The sequence below is a fragment of the Catharus ustulatus genome, chromosome 23 (assembly GCF_009819885.2).
Source record: "Catharus ustulatus isolate bCatUst1 chromosome 23, bCatUst1.pri.v2, whole genome shotgun sequence".
In the NCBI taxonomy this organism is placed as follows: domain Eukaryota; kingdom Metazoa; phylum Chordata; class Aves; order Passeriformes; family Turdidae; genus Catharus; species Catharus ustulatus.
Window position 1 is genome coordinate 8,745,029 of NC_046243.1, and position 17,174 is coordinate 8,762,202.

The following is a 17,174-nucleotide window of genomic DNA, read 5'->3' on the forward strand; positions in this document are numbered from 1 at the left end:
GAAAACTTGAGAGCAACAACGAAAGAATAGAATTTGTGCATTAAAATCCAAGAATAGTATTTGCAATCTTACCGAGAAGTCTTTTTCACTTGTGGAGCTTCTGTCAGGAAGCAATCTCCAGATGTTTGCAGCTTTAGGAGATGGAACACCACTTTCAGTCAAGGGCACCGTGGAAGTTGACAGGACTGATGGGTCTCACTGACCTTGGTCTCTGAGGGGCCATATCTCAGCTGCCCCAAAAACAGTTGGGCATTAGGCTTTCCTTGCTGGGGAAAAGCTCTGCACTGAACAGCCAGGTACCTGTAGCTGAAAGTGGGATTCTACCTCCTACAACTACAAAAGAATGAGGATTTATCCCAGAAGAAAGCTGCTGAGAGCTATGGCTCTGGTTGACCTGGGACTCCTGGGGGCCATCTGAAAAGCCCACAAGACATTGGGTTTCCCAGTTGGATGTACTTGTGGGAGGTAATGGTTTAAGGGTGTCACTTAGGGGCAGGGGCAGTGGTTAGCATAGTGGTTAAGTGTAGTGATCAGGGTAGTTCTAAGGTCAGTGGTTAGGGTAGTGGCCGGGGGAATGGTTAGCAGTAGTGGTTAGAGCAGTTAAAAATGGTAACTTTTCTGATCTTTTTATATATAGAGATTTTTTTTTTTAAATAAAAATTTATTTCCAGTTACAACCCCATATCTACTGCTTTATATGCAGCATCTTAGAGAATAAGAAATTCTAAATACAGACACATAGGGCTTGAAAATGCAAATATAAATTTTGTATGTATAAATTAAATAATAAAGGGCTTGAGAACAGGAGAAAATATGATCTCTATGAAGGCAACAGAAATTGCCCTGAGTATTCAAAGCTTTTTCGTGTGACTGAAACGTCGTCCGAGATCTTGGCTGGCACTTAAGTCGCTGCTGCCACCTGGTGATAAGCACAAGGTAGTGCAGAGGTACACTATTTTTAATGACTCTGTAGTGACACCTGCAGACTAAAAGCGGTACTGCAACTAAGAAATGCATGAGTGAGAAGTGACTTGACAGCGACTGTGCATTTGCGATGGTTTTTTACACTGATGCTGCTGCCCAGTAGGGAGCATCTAGTATTGTGAGTCAGAGCGCTTCGGTGGCGCTTCCATTAGCTGCTGCTGCCTCCCAGCCGGCCCTGGTGCATGAGTAGTGCCCAGGAGCAGCTTGGGAGCACCAGGCGCGGGTCCCAGCTGCTGTGGTAGTTCTTTGAGGAGATCATCCATTTCACAGTGTCAGCAGGGCAATGTAAATAGATATCTAAGCCGAAATAGAGAAGTCTGATACTGGTGTCAAAATACACAAGTCTAAACAGTCTAAATATATGGTTTGTATAAGTGTTAATACAAGTTAAACAGATACATGCCAATAGATCTCTAAGTATAAACAGATAATCTATATAGTAAGTGTACATAGATAGAGTCTAAATAGATTAGTATATATAAATTATATGTATGTATTTATTATTTTTATATATAGCACATTCTAATATATAATATATATACATCTAATATATACATTCTAATATATTTTTATATCTTATTTATATTACAATTATTTGCATGTTTATATTTATAGAAAGTAATTATATGAATATATGAAAGTGCTTTGGGGAAAGGTTTTGGTTTCCGGCTACATAAATCCAGGCATATATGTCTTTCTCAGAAGCCCCAAACTGTGAAGTTTCTTTCAGTTTCTTTCTGGGATTTATGCAGCCTGAAACAAACCCCACCCCCATTGTCATGGAGAAAAACAAAGGCAAAAATCACTGGAAAAGAGTTGTATAAAGGTTCAAACCGTTTTACTCCACAAGACTCAACTAAACTGACTGAGATAACACCGGTAGTTCACTGGATTCTCTGGGTTATTATTAAGTCTGGCCAGATTTTTCTGATTAGGTTAAATTGCAGTGATTCTGTACCAAAAACCTGAAGCCCGATAAGCTGTGCTGTGAAACCTAGTGGACTTCATGTGTCCCTGCCTGTACCTGTTCAGGTGTTCACCTACGGTGTTGTCAGCACTTCCTGTCGGAGCAGGGGGGTGGCAGATCCAAAGAGGTGGAGTTGAACACCATGGAGGCATTTTGAAGAAGATGGGCAATACCAAGGTATAGCTGCTTAGGGATGGCAGGTAGAAACTAAAGCCATTACAGCTAAAGATGTCTGACCACAACAATTTTTTTTTTTTTTTCCCCTATGGCAACAGCTGTCCTCAATCATTCTTGCTGTTTGCAGGAAGTAAAACAATCACCCTGGGGATTTCTTCTGGAAACAGCGATCCATTTCGTAATGGGAGTCAATTGAGTGTCTGTGAGAAATGAGGATGCTGCAGATGGAGTGATGGGAATGGGAAGTCTATAGTGTGTATTGTCAGGTGAGTCTCCTGATGTGTCTGTTCCAACAGGAACATTCTGATGTGAACTGTCTTGAAATGTGTGCTGGAAATACAATAAAATGCATGTGGGAAGCTTTGTGTTCTTCTCACGTAGGATTTATGTACATTAATTTCACGACTATAAGGCGCACCCTTTTGACAAAAATTTTGGTCCGAATCCGGAAGTGCGCCTTATAGTCTGGTGCGCCCTATATATGGACAGAGGTCGGAAATTTTCCAACCTGGAAGTGCAAGCCCGCAACAGCCCCAAGCCGAGCAGAGCCTGCCCGGCAGCGGCATCAGAGCAGTGCCGGGCCGGGGTGAGCCCGGCGGCCGGGGCAGCACTGGCGCGGGGTGAGACCGGCGGCATCGGGGCAGCCCTAGGACAGCCCTTGCTGTCATGTGTTTTCCTCTCTCAAAGGAGGCTTTACCATGTGGGGTACACTGAGGTTGTGAATTGCAATCCAGAGAATATTTAGACTCCTAGTGTCTGGTATGCAGAACACACTCCAATATGTCTAACTTGGGTTTAGATGTACATTTCTAGAGTTACTGAGATTGGGAAAAGGCAAAGAGGGTAGTTGGAAGGGCTTACTCTCAGATCTGGACATTCTCAAGAAAAGGGATGATTTTTAAATACTTCTTGTCGTTTGTTTCTCAGCCCAGAGCTAACCTGATGTTCCCTGAATTGGATGTGTACTTAGAGTGCTCAAAGGATCATTGCAAGCATAGCACTGGAAAAGTCAGGAACAATCAAAAGAAGAGAGCAGCAGTGGGAGAAAGCAGGAAGGATTAATTTTAGATTTGACCTTGGGTTCCAGTCTATGGTGCCCAAAGTACAAAGGCAATAAATCCTGGAGTACCTATTTATTCACATCTTGAGCTTGGAAGAGATGCATTGGACATGAAATTCCAGGGAAACTGCACTTGCAGTAGTGGCTGAAGAAGCAGTGGAAGCTGTTCACTGTCTGTTTGTTCTCCACCTTCAGTTCAGTTTCCTGGGGCCCCAGGTAATTACACATCACCTTTGCTTTTTCCAAGGTGTTTGCTGAAGTGTTTCTAAATGTGGTAGTGAGATTTTCCATAGCTGGAATTTATTTCTGTTTCAGGATTTGCATCTCATTGTACAGTCTGTGACTTAACAGTTTTCATGTGAGGATAACTGCAGTGGTAGAAGGCTACGGAAGCCAAGAGCCTGGATGAGGATGCCCCAGGCCCGGCTGCCAAGCACACGTTACAAAACAGCAAAAAGAAGCTGACAAAACCAAAACAGGCTGGGAGTAGCACAGAAGTTACACAAAAGATAATGACCATTAACAACTATTCACTATTGTCAACTCCAAACATCACCCCTGATTGGAGACACCTGGTCTGGAAAAGACTGATGAGAAAACCAAGGAATGAGCACCAAATTAGCATCGATGGCAAAGAAATCCGTGACCAGTAGGAAATCACATATTAAAAACTGCATAACTTGGGACCAATGAACATTGAACCAATGAAATTATATGAGGCTTGACTGTATAAAGTTTAGGGAAAATCTAGTAAAATTCATGTGTCATGGAATGATTTTCTCTACACACCTGGGCAATGTGTGGATGAAATTATTTCTGTTGCACATGCACATCCTGGCCAGAACAATATCCGGTCCAGAATAAAGGAATGCCTTGATTCTCTAACATTAAAAATGTTTTTGGAGGAGGGTTTTTTTTGTTTCTTTGTTTTTTTTTCTGGCAGCTTCAGTGACACTGTGACTTCCATAAACTAAAGGTATTACTTGAAACTTCAATTTCAGAAATATTCAGCCCCTCAGCAGCAATATGTCTCCCAGCCCAGTATTTTCTGGCTCAGACCCAGCTTGGAGACTGGACAAGAAAACCCACAAACCACCAGAATAAACTCTGCTGTTTTTTTGTTTTTCTTAGTTATTTTATTTGATGTTATTTTTTAATATATTCAATTTTGTTTTTATTCTTATTTAAATTTTTTTTTTTTTTTTTTTTTTTTTTTCAATCTGGAGGAAGGAGGGAGAGCTCCAGAAGGAGGGAGGGCTGGGGGAAGGTGGTTTTAAGTCTTTTTTTCCTTCTCATTATTCTGCTCTGATTTGGTTGATAATAAATTCAGTTCCTGTCTCCAGGGTATGTTTTGCCCATGATGATGATCGGGGATGGATGCCTCCTGTCCTTATCTTAACTCCTGGGCCTTTTCTTATATTTTCTCCCTCAGCTGCCAGGTAGACCCCCAGAACCAATGCCCTGAGCTGTACTCAGCCTCCCAGTCCTGCCCAGCCTCCCACTGCCAGACATCTCCCCTCTCTCCCAGCCCACTCCAGGCCACTCCCAGTCCCTCTCAACGCTTCCCGATCCTCCCTCATCTCTCCCACTGTTGCTCAGCTCATCCTGGTGTTTCCTTGCTTTCTCCTAGTGCCCCCCAACATGTCCATTTCACTGGTGCCATCGAGCTCGCAGCCTAGCCCCAGCTGCATGTTCTGCTTCATACTGGATTTCTCCCCTATGTAGGTGCAGCTAAGGTGGTTCCAGGGTAGGCAGGAGCTCTAGGGGCAGGTGGTGGTCACTGACATGGTCCCCAGCAGCGACTGGACCCACCAGCTCCTGGTGCTGCTGGAAATGCCCCCTGGTGCAGGATCACTTACACCTGCCAGGTGGAGCACATCAGCCTGGAGCACCCCCTGAGCTGGCACTGGGGTACTGCCTGGCTCTCACAGTGCCAGGGGTGGGGAGAGAACTGGGAGAATGGAGGCCTGGGATTAACTGGGGGCCCTGATTGTGAACCCCTTTCATGCTCCTCCACCTTCCCTTATCCCCCTACTCCCATCTCTTTCCCATCATTTCCCCCAAAGATCAACTCTCTCCCAGCTTGGGTTCAGGGTGACCCAGCCTTTTCCCATCGCATCCCTTCTAGATCCTCCTCACCTGAAATCTCCTTGCCTGCAGCTGGAGGGATGGAAGAAAGGCAGGAGGAAGAGGAGGGATAGAGCAGAAGAAGGAGGAGGAGTAGGAAGAGAATCAGGAACGTGGGCCACCACATACATATACCATCCTCTGTATCTTCAGCCTCTCGGCCCCAGGAGCATCACCCCCACCTGAATCCCATAAATGAACACGGAGTGGGAGCTCACCCTAAATATCCTGGGTGGCTTTTTCTGAAGGGGGGATAAATATTTAGAGCTCACACAAAATATATTATATATTTGGGAGTCCCTGTTTCTTTTTTCTCTAAGGGGAGGGTAGCATGATGTTTGGATCTGGCAGGACTCCAAACCCAAGCTGTAAATGCACCTTGTGGGGGACACTGGGCTTCCCCCAGGAAGTGTTTTTGGTGGGACCTGGTGATGGCTGCTCCCAGAGCCAATGGTGGGGAGCAGGGGGATGCGGGTCTCCCTTATAGTGGGGGTTGGGTTTCCTGGGTTGGGCCTTCCAAGCTCTGCCTGGGGCCACATGGAGGCTGTGCAGGGTTGGCAGGGAAGAGGAACACCAGTTTTGAGGACCCCCGAGGAAGGCTGTGAGTGGGGGGAACCCCAGGACCTCTGAAATAGGGAGATCAATGAAGGGCAATAGCAGAGCAGGAGGAGCCTTGACGGCCTGGAGGGGGAGTCCTGGGACCACCAGGACTCTTGAGAGGAATGATGGATTTGTCTTTACAAACAAGCTGTGGGTCTGCTGGTAGATAAGACTAGTACTGAGAGATAAAAGAAACAATGGGAAGGATTCTACTGATTGATGAATGGGAAAAGATATTTGCCTTTACAAATAAACTGTAGGTTTGCTGATAAATGAAATTGGATATTGAAAGATGAAAGCCTCAATGGGGAAAACCATGAATTCCATATTGGGGGACCCTCAGTATACGTGGGACACCCAGCAACCCTGACGGGGGGAACCTCAGAATCCCAAGGTGAAGAGACCAGAGTGAGGAACACCTGGTAGAGTTTTTTTCTGTCCTGGGAGAATTTAGTGGTCTGGAGGTTTTTATAGATGCCTCACACCCAGTGAATCCTAGAGATGGACTTTTGCAGGAGGAACCAGCCAATGAGCACCCCCAGCCTGGGCTGATGTGGATTCCTCCGCAGACAGCTCGGGCAAGGTCCCCTTGGCCACCTTCACTGTGCCACAGACAAGTGTCAGACACAGTTACAGAGCCCCTGCCCAGAGCTGTCAGGAGAAGTTGGATAAAAAAGGAAAACAAAAATCAAACAAAAAAATTCCCAAAAACAAAATCAATCCAAGCAAACAAACGAAGTGCAACAACAACAACAAAAACCAAAACCAAACAGAAAAAAAACTAAACCACCAATAGACCAGTCACATCCTTCACTCAGTACAGCCACATGCACACAGGACCTGAGATTGCAATAAAAGAGAACTGCTTGAGTACATTTGCAGGAAAAGCATGTTTAAGACAGGCTCTCAGTTAGGACTGCCGTCAGCGGAACGAAAAAGGCCCCTTTAGACATGGAGGGCCCTTGGAAATGGCAACTGCAACACCCTCAGCCAATGGGGCAGAAAAGGGCTCTGAATTGCCAGCCCCTGGCATGTAAACCCTGTTCCCAGGGTGCTTCACACCCAGGATTCTTATGGAGGACTCCAGAAAGCTGAGAGTCGGCTCTGGCTTCTCTATGTTCTGTGTCCTAAAGCCGTTGGAGAGAAGAAATTTAGGCTGAGCTCCACAGGCACAGTGGAGCTCACTGTGCCCAGGGCACAGTGCCAGCAAGGTCTTTGTGTGCTGAGGCTTTGCTCCAGCCAAGAAAAGCTCCTGGCACAGGGTCACCTTTCCTGCTCAGCCAGACCCCGAAATGCCCCAGCAGCAGGAAACTGACAGATCTGGGCAGCATCGATGCTGGCAAATGCTAGACTTGCGCACTGGCAATCTGCTGGACCTGGAGTCTTGACACCCACAAATTACCAGATACGGGCAGTGCTGGTGCCAGAACTGGTAAAATGCTGGATTTTGGCTTTCTTTTCCCTTCCAATCCATCAATCTGCACTCGATTGCTCCTGCCTCTCAATCCCTCACTCTGGGCTCAGTTGTTCCTGCCTCTGGATCCATCACACTATGCTTGATTTCTCCTGCCTCCTGATCCATCCCTCAGTGCTTGATTACTCCTGCCTCCCCATTCACCATGCTGGGCTCGATTGCCCCTCCATCCTGATCCATTTATCTGCACTTGATTGCTCCTGCCTTCTGATCCACTGCTCTGTGCTCGATTGCTCCTCCCTCCCAATCCATCACTCTGCATTTGATTGCACCTGCTTACTGAACCAACACTCTGAGTTCAACTGCTCATGTGTCCCCAGTCAACACTCTGTGCTTGATTGCTCCTGCCTCCCTGTGGACACTGCTAGTGGCCTGAGAAAATTCCAGCCAGGATTTTTCCCAAGATTTTCTTAACTAGCTCAGAATCTTTCCCAGGCTGTAAAGATTCACAACTCCGGGCTGCTGTTTGTTCCCAGGAAGATAGTTCTATCGGTAATAGAATGGAATTAATAACATACATTAGCACCTGGTGTCGACCATGGGACAGTATGTGCCATACGTGACACAGAATGCTTTTTCATATTGTTCAATAACCTACTGTCCTGTCTGAGCTCCATGAACCATCCTATAAATATAGGTCAAACTTTCAATAAAGTGTTTCTTTGCCCAAGAAGAAGCATATTGCTGTTATTTGCCTTCCCTAGTGTGATAGTGACATCTCTTGATCCATCACTTTCCGTTCAATTGCTCTACCCTACCAATCCATCACTCTGGGCTCAATTACTCTTGCCTCTGGACCCATCACTCTGGACTTGGCTGCTCCTGCCTCACGATCCATCCCTCTGTGCTCGATTACGCCAATCTCCTGATTCACCATGCTGGACTCAATTGCCCCTCCATCCCTCTATCCATTTATCTCCACTTGATTGCCCCTGCCTCCTGATCCATCCCTGTGCACCCAATTGCTTCTTCCTCCAGATCCATCACTCTGGGCTGGATTGCTCCTGCCTCCCGATCCATCAGTCAGCCCTTGATTGCCCCTTCCTCCTGATCCATCGCTTTGTGCTTGATTGCTCCTGCTTTCTGATCCATCACTGTGGGCTCAATTTCTCCTGACTCCTGATCCATCACTTTACGCTTGATAGTTCTTGCCTCTCCGATCTATTACTCTGCATTTGATCATGCTGGGCTCCAGATTCATCACTCTGGGTTCACTTGCTCCTGCCTCCCAATCTATCACTCTGGGCTTGAGGTGAAAATGAAAAATGAGCTTCCTTAGGAAGGGCTTTGGTGGCTTTAAAAATCCTTACTGCATGCTGACAATGAATTCTGGCCTCAAAGTGCTGAGTACAAGGTGGGCAGATGTAGGAGAAACTGCATACAAAGAAACATCCCAGAGGCATTTCTGCCCCCTTGGGAAATACTACCTTAGCAATGGAATTACAGACCAGAAGATTTCCATGTTCTGTAAGTGTCAATTCCCCTGTGCACAGAAAGGGGCACAGATGTCCTCTCCTGCAGCAGCATTCCCACAGCAGGGCTGGGATGGGTGCTGGCACACCTGCTCTGCCAGCCCACAGGCTCCACACTTGGGGTGAAGGTGCTAAACAGGGAGTGGGCACAGCTGGGAAGGCCCAGAGCACAGCTGTGAGCAGGGCATTGGGAAGGTGGGGCTGTGCCCAGGGGCCACAGCAGCTGGAATTGTTACAGGTACTGGAACAGGGTAGGAGGAGACTGGCACCTTAAAGCTTTGCCTCCATTAGATACCCAACTCCAGGGAATTGTAACAGAGTTTGGCTTGTGACTGGATTTCCAAAACATCAAGCTTCTGTTTTGGTCACAGACTGAACCCATTATCTGGGAATATCCAGTGCAGGCAGTGTGTTGCATACAAGCTAAAAAGGCAAAACCGAATAGAGAAGGCCTGGGACAAGATGAGTGAACACAGAATAGTTTGAATTTCATTCCAGTGACAGGGTTGTCTACACTCAGTTTGTTTTTAACCAAGATTATGGGTTAAATTCACAGTAAGTGCTTCAGATGGAATCTCTGGCATGGATGCAGTCACTGAAATGTTAGTACATTTCTATATGCTGAATTCATACCAGAGAACAAGAGGTTCTTCTGGGGTGGGGAGATAGGGAAGAGTAGTTGAAGGACAGGATGCTGGGAGAAATGAAGCATCTTAGTCATTGACTGTATAAAAGAACTGAAAAATCTCCTAAAAACAGTGTGTAATGGAATGATTCTTTCTGCACACACGGGTTATGTGTGGATGAGATGATTTCTGTGGAACAACCCGGCCACAACATCCTGGCCAGATAATAAAGTAACGCCTCTAAATTTAAAATTGTTGGAGGGTTTTGGTTTTCTCGCAGTTTTGGTGACCATGGGACAAACTGGGTGCAACTGGGACTGCACTGGGGCAAATTACATCACAATAGGGAAGACTGGGAGTGACTGTGATGCGCGGAAAAGCACTCTATAACTCACAGAAATAAGTTATAAGAGTAGGTATGTATTTTTTCAGCGCTGGGTGCATGGGGGATAACTCCTCCCAAAGCATGCACACCTTTGGCGACCTGCGCCTTGCCTTTTATTCTCTACAAACTAGGAATATACAATTTGCCTGATACATATTCATTGCCTATCCCCGCTTCATATGGAAATTAGTTTCATGCCTCTTTGCGACTGCGTATTATTCCTTTTTGGGTTGCTCTGGTGGTCTTTGGGGGTCTTCAGATGAAGTAAATAGTCTTCCTCTCAGTTTGAACTTTTCACTTTGCATCCTTGCGCATGCTCTCTTTTTAGTCCTTTGGTCATTTTCTGGACTTTGGTATAAGTTTTCTCTTCCCAGGGACCCCCTCATCCTGTGGGTCTTTGTTCTTCTATTTTAATCTGCCAACTTCATCCTGCAGCTTGGCTGATCTTCCTGTTTTGCAAGCACCATAAATTATAGCTGGCACTATAGTTTTGTCAGTCCCCTTTTCAATCAAAATCTTTCTTAATATTTGATTCTTAATTCTCAATTTCTCTATTTCAGTCCCCCCTTTTCTGGAAAATTAGTAAATTCTTTTACTTAATATTGATACTTGTCTCTTTTCCAGTCTAACTTCGCGGCTTGCCCCTCTTGGTATGTATCTCTCATTACATTACCATATACTGTCACTAGGGAGGTCAGTGCCACTATCCGCTTTAACATCCTCCAGTTCCAAACAAGTATTCCAATAGACAGTACCAGACTTACACCTACTAATATCAGCATGACAATGATAGGGTGGCAAGGCGTGTTCAGAATCCCAGTTGCAGTTGGTGACCATCCAAAGAGTGCATCCCACCAGTGATGAGTTGCATCCTGTTTTACTCTTTGTAACAGTTTGGTTCTCTCTTTTATATCATGGTAGACAGTAACCAGTCTTTTGCCCATTTTCCTGAATCTCTTTCAGGATTTCTGTCAGGTCTTGGTGTTTCATTAGCTGCCTTACTAATGTAAGATTCATTCCAATGGGTGTAGGTGATAATCTATGATAGATTGGTGTAATTAGATCTTATCAACTGGTGGGATGTAACTGGTGCCACATATGAAAAGTCACATCCAACTATCTTAACAAAACTACAAATACAAAGGTTAGAATGGTTCTTAGTGGATAAGATTACATTGTTATCATCTATTTCTACAGAAGCACAAGCAGTTCTTAAACATACACAGCCTAAGCCAATATATACAAGCACAGTCTCCTGACTAGTATCTGGATGAATCTCAAAGCAGCAAATACTTTGCTCAGTATCCAGACATATATCTTGTGCATCAATTGTGTTACTCTCACAGATAAACCCTAGTTGTTCCCTTGTAGCACAAGATTCTAAATTTACCGTTTGCCATTTCCCATTCATCATCCAGGCCCATGTTCTGTGCTCCGAGGGATAGAGCACTGCCCTTTCATGATTTAATCCTAATGCAATAATAGGGTGGATAGTGTATATCATGGCATTACGTATAGTAAGCACAGAAGCAGTAGCCATTTCAGTGGTAGGGTCATAGGTAAAATTTACCAGAGTCCACCAGGATTGAAGTTTTCTTTCTAAATTGTTTGCATTGTCCCAGACAATTTTCCGAATTTCAATTGGAAAAGCACCTTCACTTCCTTCCCTTATTACTAAAGCAACTGTTGATTGCATCCATAATTGTGCCTGTATGCAACTGAGAGCCAATGACACATTGTCCTGGGCCATATTAAGTGCCTTTATTATTAACTCATGGTCTTGGTCTGCAGCTTTTTCCCACCTTGGTAATACTTTAGAGATCTGCCACTGGCTCGTTCCTAGTGCTAATAAAGAGGATCATAGGGGCTGATCTAGCTTTCTCAGATCACTTGTTACAGTGGTTAACTTATTCATTAATATTTCTGAATCTATTCCGTTTAAAACTTCCAATCCTGTTCCTAATATTCCAGTTAAATTTTTTTGCATTCTGCCCCTAAAGTGTACTCACTTTTGTAACCACGTTGCCCAGCCTTCAAAGGATGTTTTTAGGAAAGAGGAGCAGGCTGACTGAATTTCAGAGATGTTAGTTTGCATTAGCAATTCAACACATTTGAGAGATCACTCTGGGTTAAATAGCAGTTGTTGTTGGCCCGTATTCCTTATTACATAGGGGCCAACTTCATAAATTTTAGGTTCAATTTTAGGTAGAGTGGTTTGGGCTTGGGTTACAGCTGATTCAGTTATTGTAATAGTTGTAACATTTATTTTAAATTTGAATGTGAACCCAATAGTACCGTGATACCAAAGGTAAACTACATACACAGTTTGTACTAATGTAAAATTACACCAACAATCTAATTTACTTGGACGACTACAGACTTCTGGGTTGCTGTTTGTAGGAGAAGTTGAAACAGTAATTTGTTTTGCTTTCTTATGTTTAGTCCCATTACTCATCTGACATCCTACTCCGATTACTTCTCCTATAGTCCCTCGAAGGGACCACAACCCTTGTTTTTGCCATTCATGCCTTTCATATACCTGGTTTCCATGCACAACCACAGTTGATAGGTTTAAATCTTTTATATCAGAATGCTTTCCCATGGATCCAGTGTACTGAATGAAAGCTTGGGACCAAGGCCACTCAGCTTCATTCTGACTAGAGGTACTTTCCACTTCTTGGATCACACTTATGATTACAAGCAAAACAAGTACAGTAATTTCACGAATACAAGCCGCAGCAATTTGTCAAAAATTTTGGTGGAAACCCGGAAGTGCGGTTAATACTCGGGGGCGGCTAATATGTGAATAATTTTCTGACATTTACAACCCCAGACGTACCAGCCAGGGCGCCGAGCCAAGCGCCTGCCAGTAAAAGCCGGCATTTCGTGATTGTTACAAATTGGTTACTCTGTTGCCCTGGCTCCCTGCAGGCAGCACGGGGGGCTGGGGAGAGAGGCAGGAGAGCTCTCTTCTTCCCTCCTCTGCCGCAGCCCGGGGGAGAGATGGGGGGGCCCCACGCCGCCATTGCCGCGGCTCGGGGAGGAGGTGGGGCCCCGCGCCACCATTGCCATGGTTCGGGGAGGAGGGGGGGGGCCCGCGCCGCCATTGCCGCAACTCGGGGAGGAGAGGGGGGGCCCGCGCCGCCATTGCCGCGGCTCGGGGAGGCGGGGGGGGCTCTGCCCCCGCCCTCCGCCACCGTGGCAGGAGCAGGGGGTGCTCCGTGCCTGGCCGGTGCCGCAGCGTGAGAGGGGTGCGCTCGCCGTGCCTGGCCGGCGCCACGGCAGGAGCGGGGCTGGGGCGAGCGAACCCAGAGGCGGCGACCAGCCCTGAGCGGCACCACCGAGCTGGGCTGCCCTGTCAGCAGCCCCTAGCGGGTCGAGCCTGCACAGCCTTAGTTGAGCCAGTAAACCTCCCACCATGCCACGGTTCTGTTAGTATTTGGCAACTTTGTTGCACGCGGGTCCTCGCTGCGAACGACAGAGCGGCTTATATTCAGGTGCGGCTGTTTATGGACAAAGAACGAAATATTTGCCAACACCCAGAGATGCGGCTTATACTCAGTGCGGCTTGTATTCGTGAATTTACTGTAAAACAATTCTATTGATGAAATATCTGCAAGCTAAATTACTGAATACTCCCGATCGCAATGTATTCATTTTGCTCGAGTAAATTTTAATTTCAGTTCATTGTCACCCCATGTTACTTTCCAAGGGGCTTCTGGAGCCTTTTTCACTCGAGAGTGGTGAATCCAGGCACTCTGTTCCTTAATCTTAACTGCAGTGAAGGTGGTGAGGAGCACCTGGAATGGTCCTTCCCACTGTGGCTCCAAAGTTTTTTCTGTAAGAGACTGAACATATACATAATCTCCAGGTTGTATGTCATGCACTGGTCCATCCAGCCCTCTGCCCCGAGTTCCAGCCACATGTTTCTCAATTTTTCTGAGTTGCTTACTTAAGACTATCATATAGTCAGTCAGCCTCTCTTCCCCCACTTGGGTAGACAATCCCTTTTGCACTCCATATGGTCTCCCATAAAGCATTTCAAAGGGACTTGGTTTTTCTTTGACTCTAGGCTTGGTTTGGATCTGCAGCAATGCCAGTGGGAGAGACTGAGACCAGGGTAAATTAGTTTCTTGTCCTAATCTCACAATTTGTTGCTTAATTAAATGATTCATTTTTTCAACTTGGCCACTTGACTGGGGATGATATGGAGTATGGAGCTCCCAGTCTATGCCCAAGTGACGACTGATTTGTTGTACTATTCTTGAAATAAAGTGTGGTCCTCTATCTGAAGATATTGTGGCTGGAACTCCAAAGCGTGGGATTATCTCTTGTAACAATACCTTGGTTACCTCCCGGGCTTTGGCAGTTCTGGTGGGGAAAGCCTCTGGCCACCCTGAAAAGGTATCTGTTAACACCAACAAATATCGATACCCCCCCTTTTCTTGGGAGTTCTGAAAAGTCAATTTGCCACTGTTGTCCAGGCCCATGGCCTTTTCCAATTTGACCAAGTTTTGGTTTGGGGATATTCTTGGGTTTGGTTTGGAGGCAAATGTCGCACTGCCGGGTTACCTGAACTACAGTAGAGTATAAACCTCTGGCAGCAATCTTTTCAATTAGATAATTATACAGGGGATCTACTCCCCAGTGTGTTTTCTGGTGCTCTTCCCTTACTAATGACCATAACAGATGAGAAGGGATGACTATTGTCCCTTCTGCAGTAACAGCCCATCCCTCTTGGTTATAGGTTCCTCCTTGATCCTTAATTAGTTCTCCATCCTTTTTGGTATATACTGGCTTACCTTCAAGGGAGACCTGTCCATCTGGAATTAAAGCTCCTTCAATTGTCACCTCACCTCTTGTTACTTCTTTTGCCTCTCTGTCCGCCAGCTCGTTTCCTTCCTCCAATTCTGAGCTCACCTTCTGGTGTGCCTTAATGTGCATAATTGCTACCTGCTCAGGTAGCTGAACTGCTTCCAGTAGTCACAGTATTTCCTGTGCATGTTTGATATTTTTCCCTTGTGAGTTTAACAGTCCCCTCTCTTTCCAGATGGCTCCATGTGCATGTACAACTCCAAATGCATATCTTGAGTCTGTATAAATGTTTATTTTCTTTCCCTTTGCGATCTCTAGGGCGCGGGTTAAAGTGATTATTTCAGCCTTTTGTGCAGAGGTATCTGTTGGCAAGGGTCCAGACTCTATTACCTGTTTGCAGGTGGTAACTGCATACAGAGCATGTCGCTTTCCACTGACGATGTAGCTGCTTCCATCAGTGAACCAGGTTTCTGTGTCATCCAAAGGGGTGTCCTTCAGATCTGGGCGGCTAGAATAGGTGGCTTTGATGGTCTCCAGGCAGTCGTGGTGTACTGGATCCCCTGGATTTCCACTACGAAAAGAAGCGGGGTTAATAATATTAGTCACAATTATCTCTACATCATCTTGTTCTACCATGATGGCTTGGTATTTGAGGAACCTTTGTTGGGAGAGCCAGTGCCCACCCTTCACTCCCAGGACCGCAGACACCATGTGAGACACTAACACAGTAATTTTCTGACCCAAGGTGAATTTACGTGCCTCTTGAATATTCAGCACCACTGCTGCAATGCCTCTGAGGCATCCTGGCCATCCCTTGGCTGTTGCATCCAGTTGCTTAGAGAAGTAAGCAACCACTCTCCGGTATGGACCCAAGTCCTGGGCCAGTATCCCCAGGGCAATTCCCCGTTTCTCATGGGAAAACAGAAAGTATGGTTTACTCACATCTGGGAGTCCGAGAACCGGAGCTGACACTAGAGCCTTTTTCAGCTGGTGAAAGGCCCACGTGGCTTCTTTTGTCTACTGGAATTCTCTGTTCCCATTCATAATGAGTGCATACAGAGGTTTTACAAGTAACCCGTAGCTGTGTATCCACAGCCTACACCATTTCCTGTCATTCCTAAGAATGTTCGCAGTTCCTTTATTGTTTGAGGTTTCGGGACTTGGCATATCGCTTCCTTGTGATCTCACCCTAGAGTCTGCTGTCCTGCACTAATTTCATAACCCAGATAGATTACCTTTTGCTTCACTACCTGGGCCTTTTTCTTTGATACCCTGTATCCCTGAAGTCCTAAAAAGTTTAGGACGCTTACCGTCCAGGCTGCACATGCCTCTTTCATCTGGGTGGCTATGAGGATATCATCCACGTACTGCAGTAGCTTTCCTTCTTCTGGGGGAGCCTCCCAGGATTCCAGGTCTTTGGCAAGTTGTTCCCCAAACAGGGTAAGAGAGTTTTTAAATCCCTGAGGCAACACCATCCATGTGAGCTGGGATTTGCATCCACTTTTAGGGTTTTCCCATTCAAATGCAAAGATTTCCTGGCTGTCCTCATGGAGAGGGAGGCAAAAGAAGGCATCTTTCAAGTCTAGAACAGTAAACCAAGTTAGCTCTGATGTTAGGCATGTTAGCAAAGTGTATGGATTTGCTACCACAGGATACAGATCTTCAGTTATTTTGTTAACAGCCCTTAGATCCTGTACTATCCTATATGACCCATCAGGTTTTCGGACTGGTAAGATGGGAGTATTAAACTCAGATTGACATTCTTTTAACAACCCTAATTGTAAAAAGTTTTCAACTATCGGGCTAATTCCTTCCCTGTCCTCCCTTTTCAAGGGGTACTGTTTAATTCTAACTGGTTATTTTCCTTCCTTTAATTTAATTACTATAGGAGGTGCATTTTTTGCCTTCCCTGGTACATTAGAAGCCCACACTCCAGGGAACACTTGATTCATTATTTCTTCACTAATTTCTCCCTCTATTTGAACGGCTGTTAACATTAGACGTAATGCCTCTATGTACTGTTCATCATTTACCTCCAGAATAACCTCCCCATTTTTAAATTTAATAGTTACTTGTAATTGATCTCTCCCCAAAAGATGTTTTGGGGACCTGGGCAGATATAGAAACTAAGGAATACCCCATTGCTTTCCAAGCCTATATTTTAATGGTTTACAAAAATATGCTTTTTCAGGTTGGCGAGTTGCTCCTATTACTGTAGCATAATCCTCTCCCACAGGTGTCAAAGTCTTATTTAAAGCTCAATATGTTGCCCCTGTGTCAACCAGAAATTCCACCTCTTTCCCTTTTTCCCCCAGCTTCAATTTTATAATCAGTGGATCTCCTGGGGTGCAATCTAGGAGCTAAAGAAGGGAATTCTGATCTAAAATGGGAAATTTGGGGCTAAAAAGGAGAAAGTTGGGTCCTGGAAGGGAGGATTTGGGAGTGAAAATAGAAATTTTGTCACCCAGATGGGAAATTTGGGTCCAA

The 17,174-nt window shown here is 45.5% G+C and overlaps 1 long non-coding RNA gene across 1 annotated transcript; it reads right to left on the reverse strand.

Annotated features, from left to right (window-relative positions):
• Nucleotides 1-13,453: 13,453 nt before the first annotated feature.
• Nucleotides 13,454-16,814, reverse strand: LOC117006542. The gene is made up of 3 exons (XR_004420001.1): nucleotides 15,998-16,814; nucleotides 15,078-15,258; nucleotides 13,454-13,720 (listed from the first exon to the last, which is right to left on the reverse strand). It is a non-coding gene; the product is annotated as an uncharacterized LOC117006542 (long non-coding RNA).
• Nucleotides 16,815-17,174: the final 360 nt, after the last annotated feature.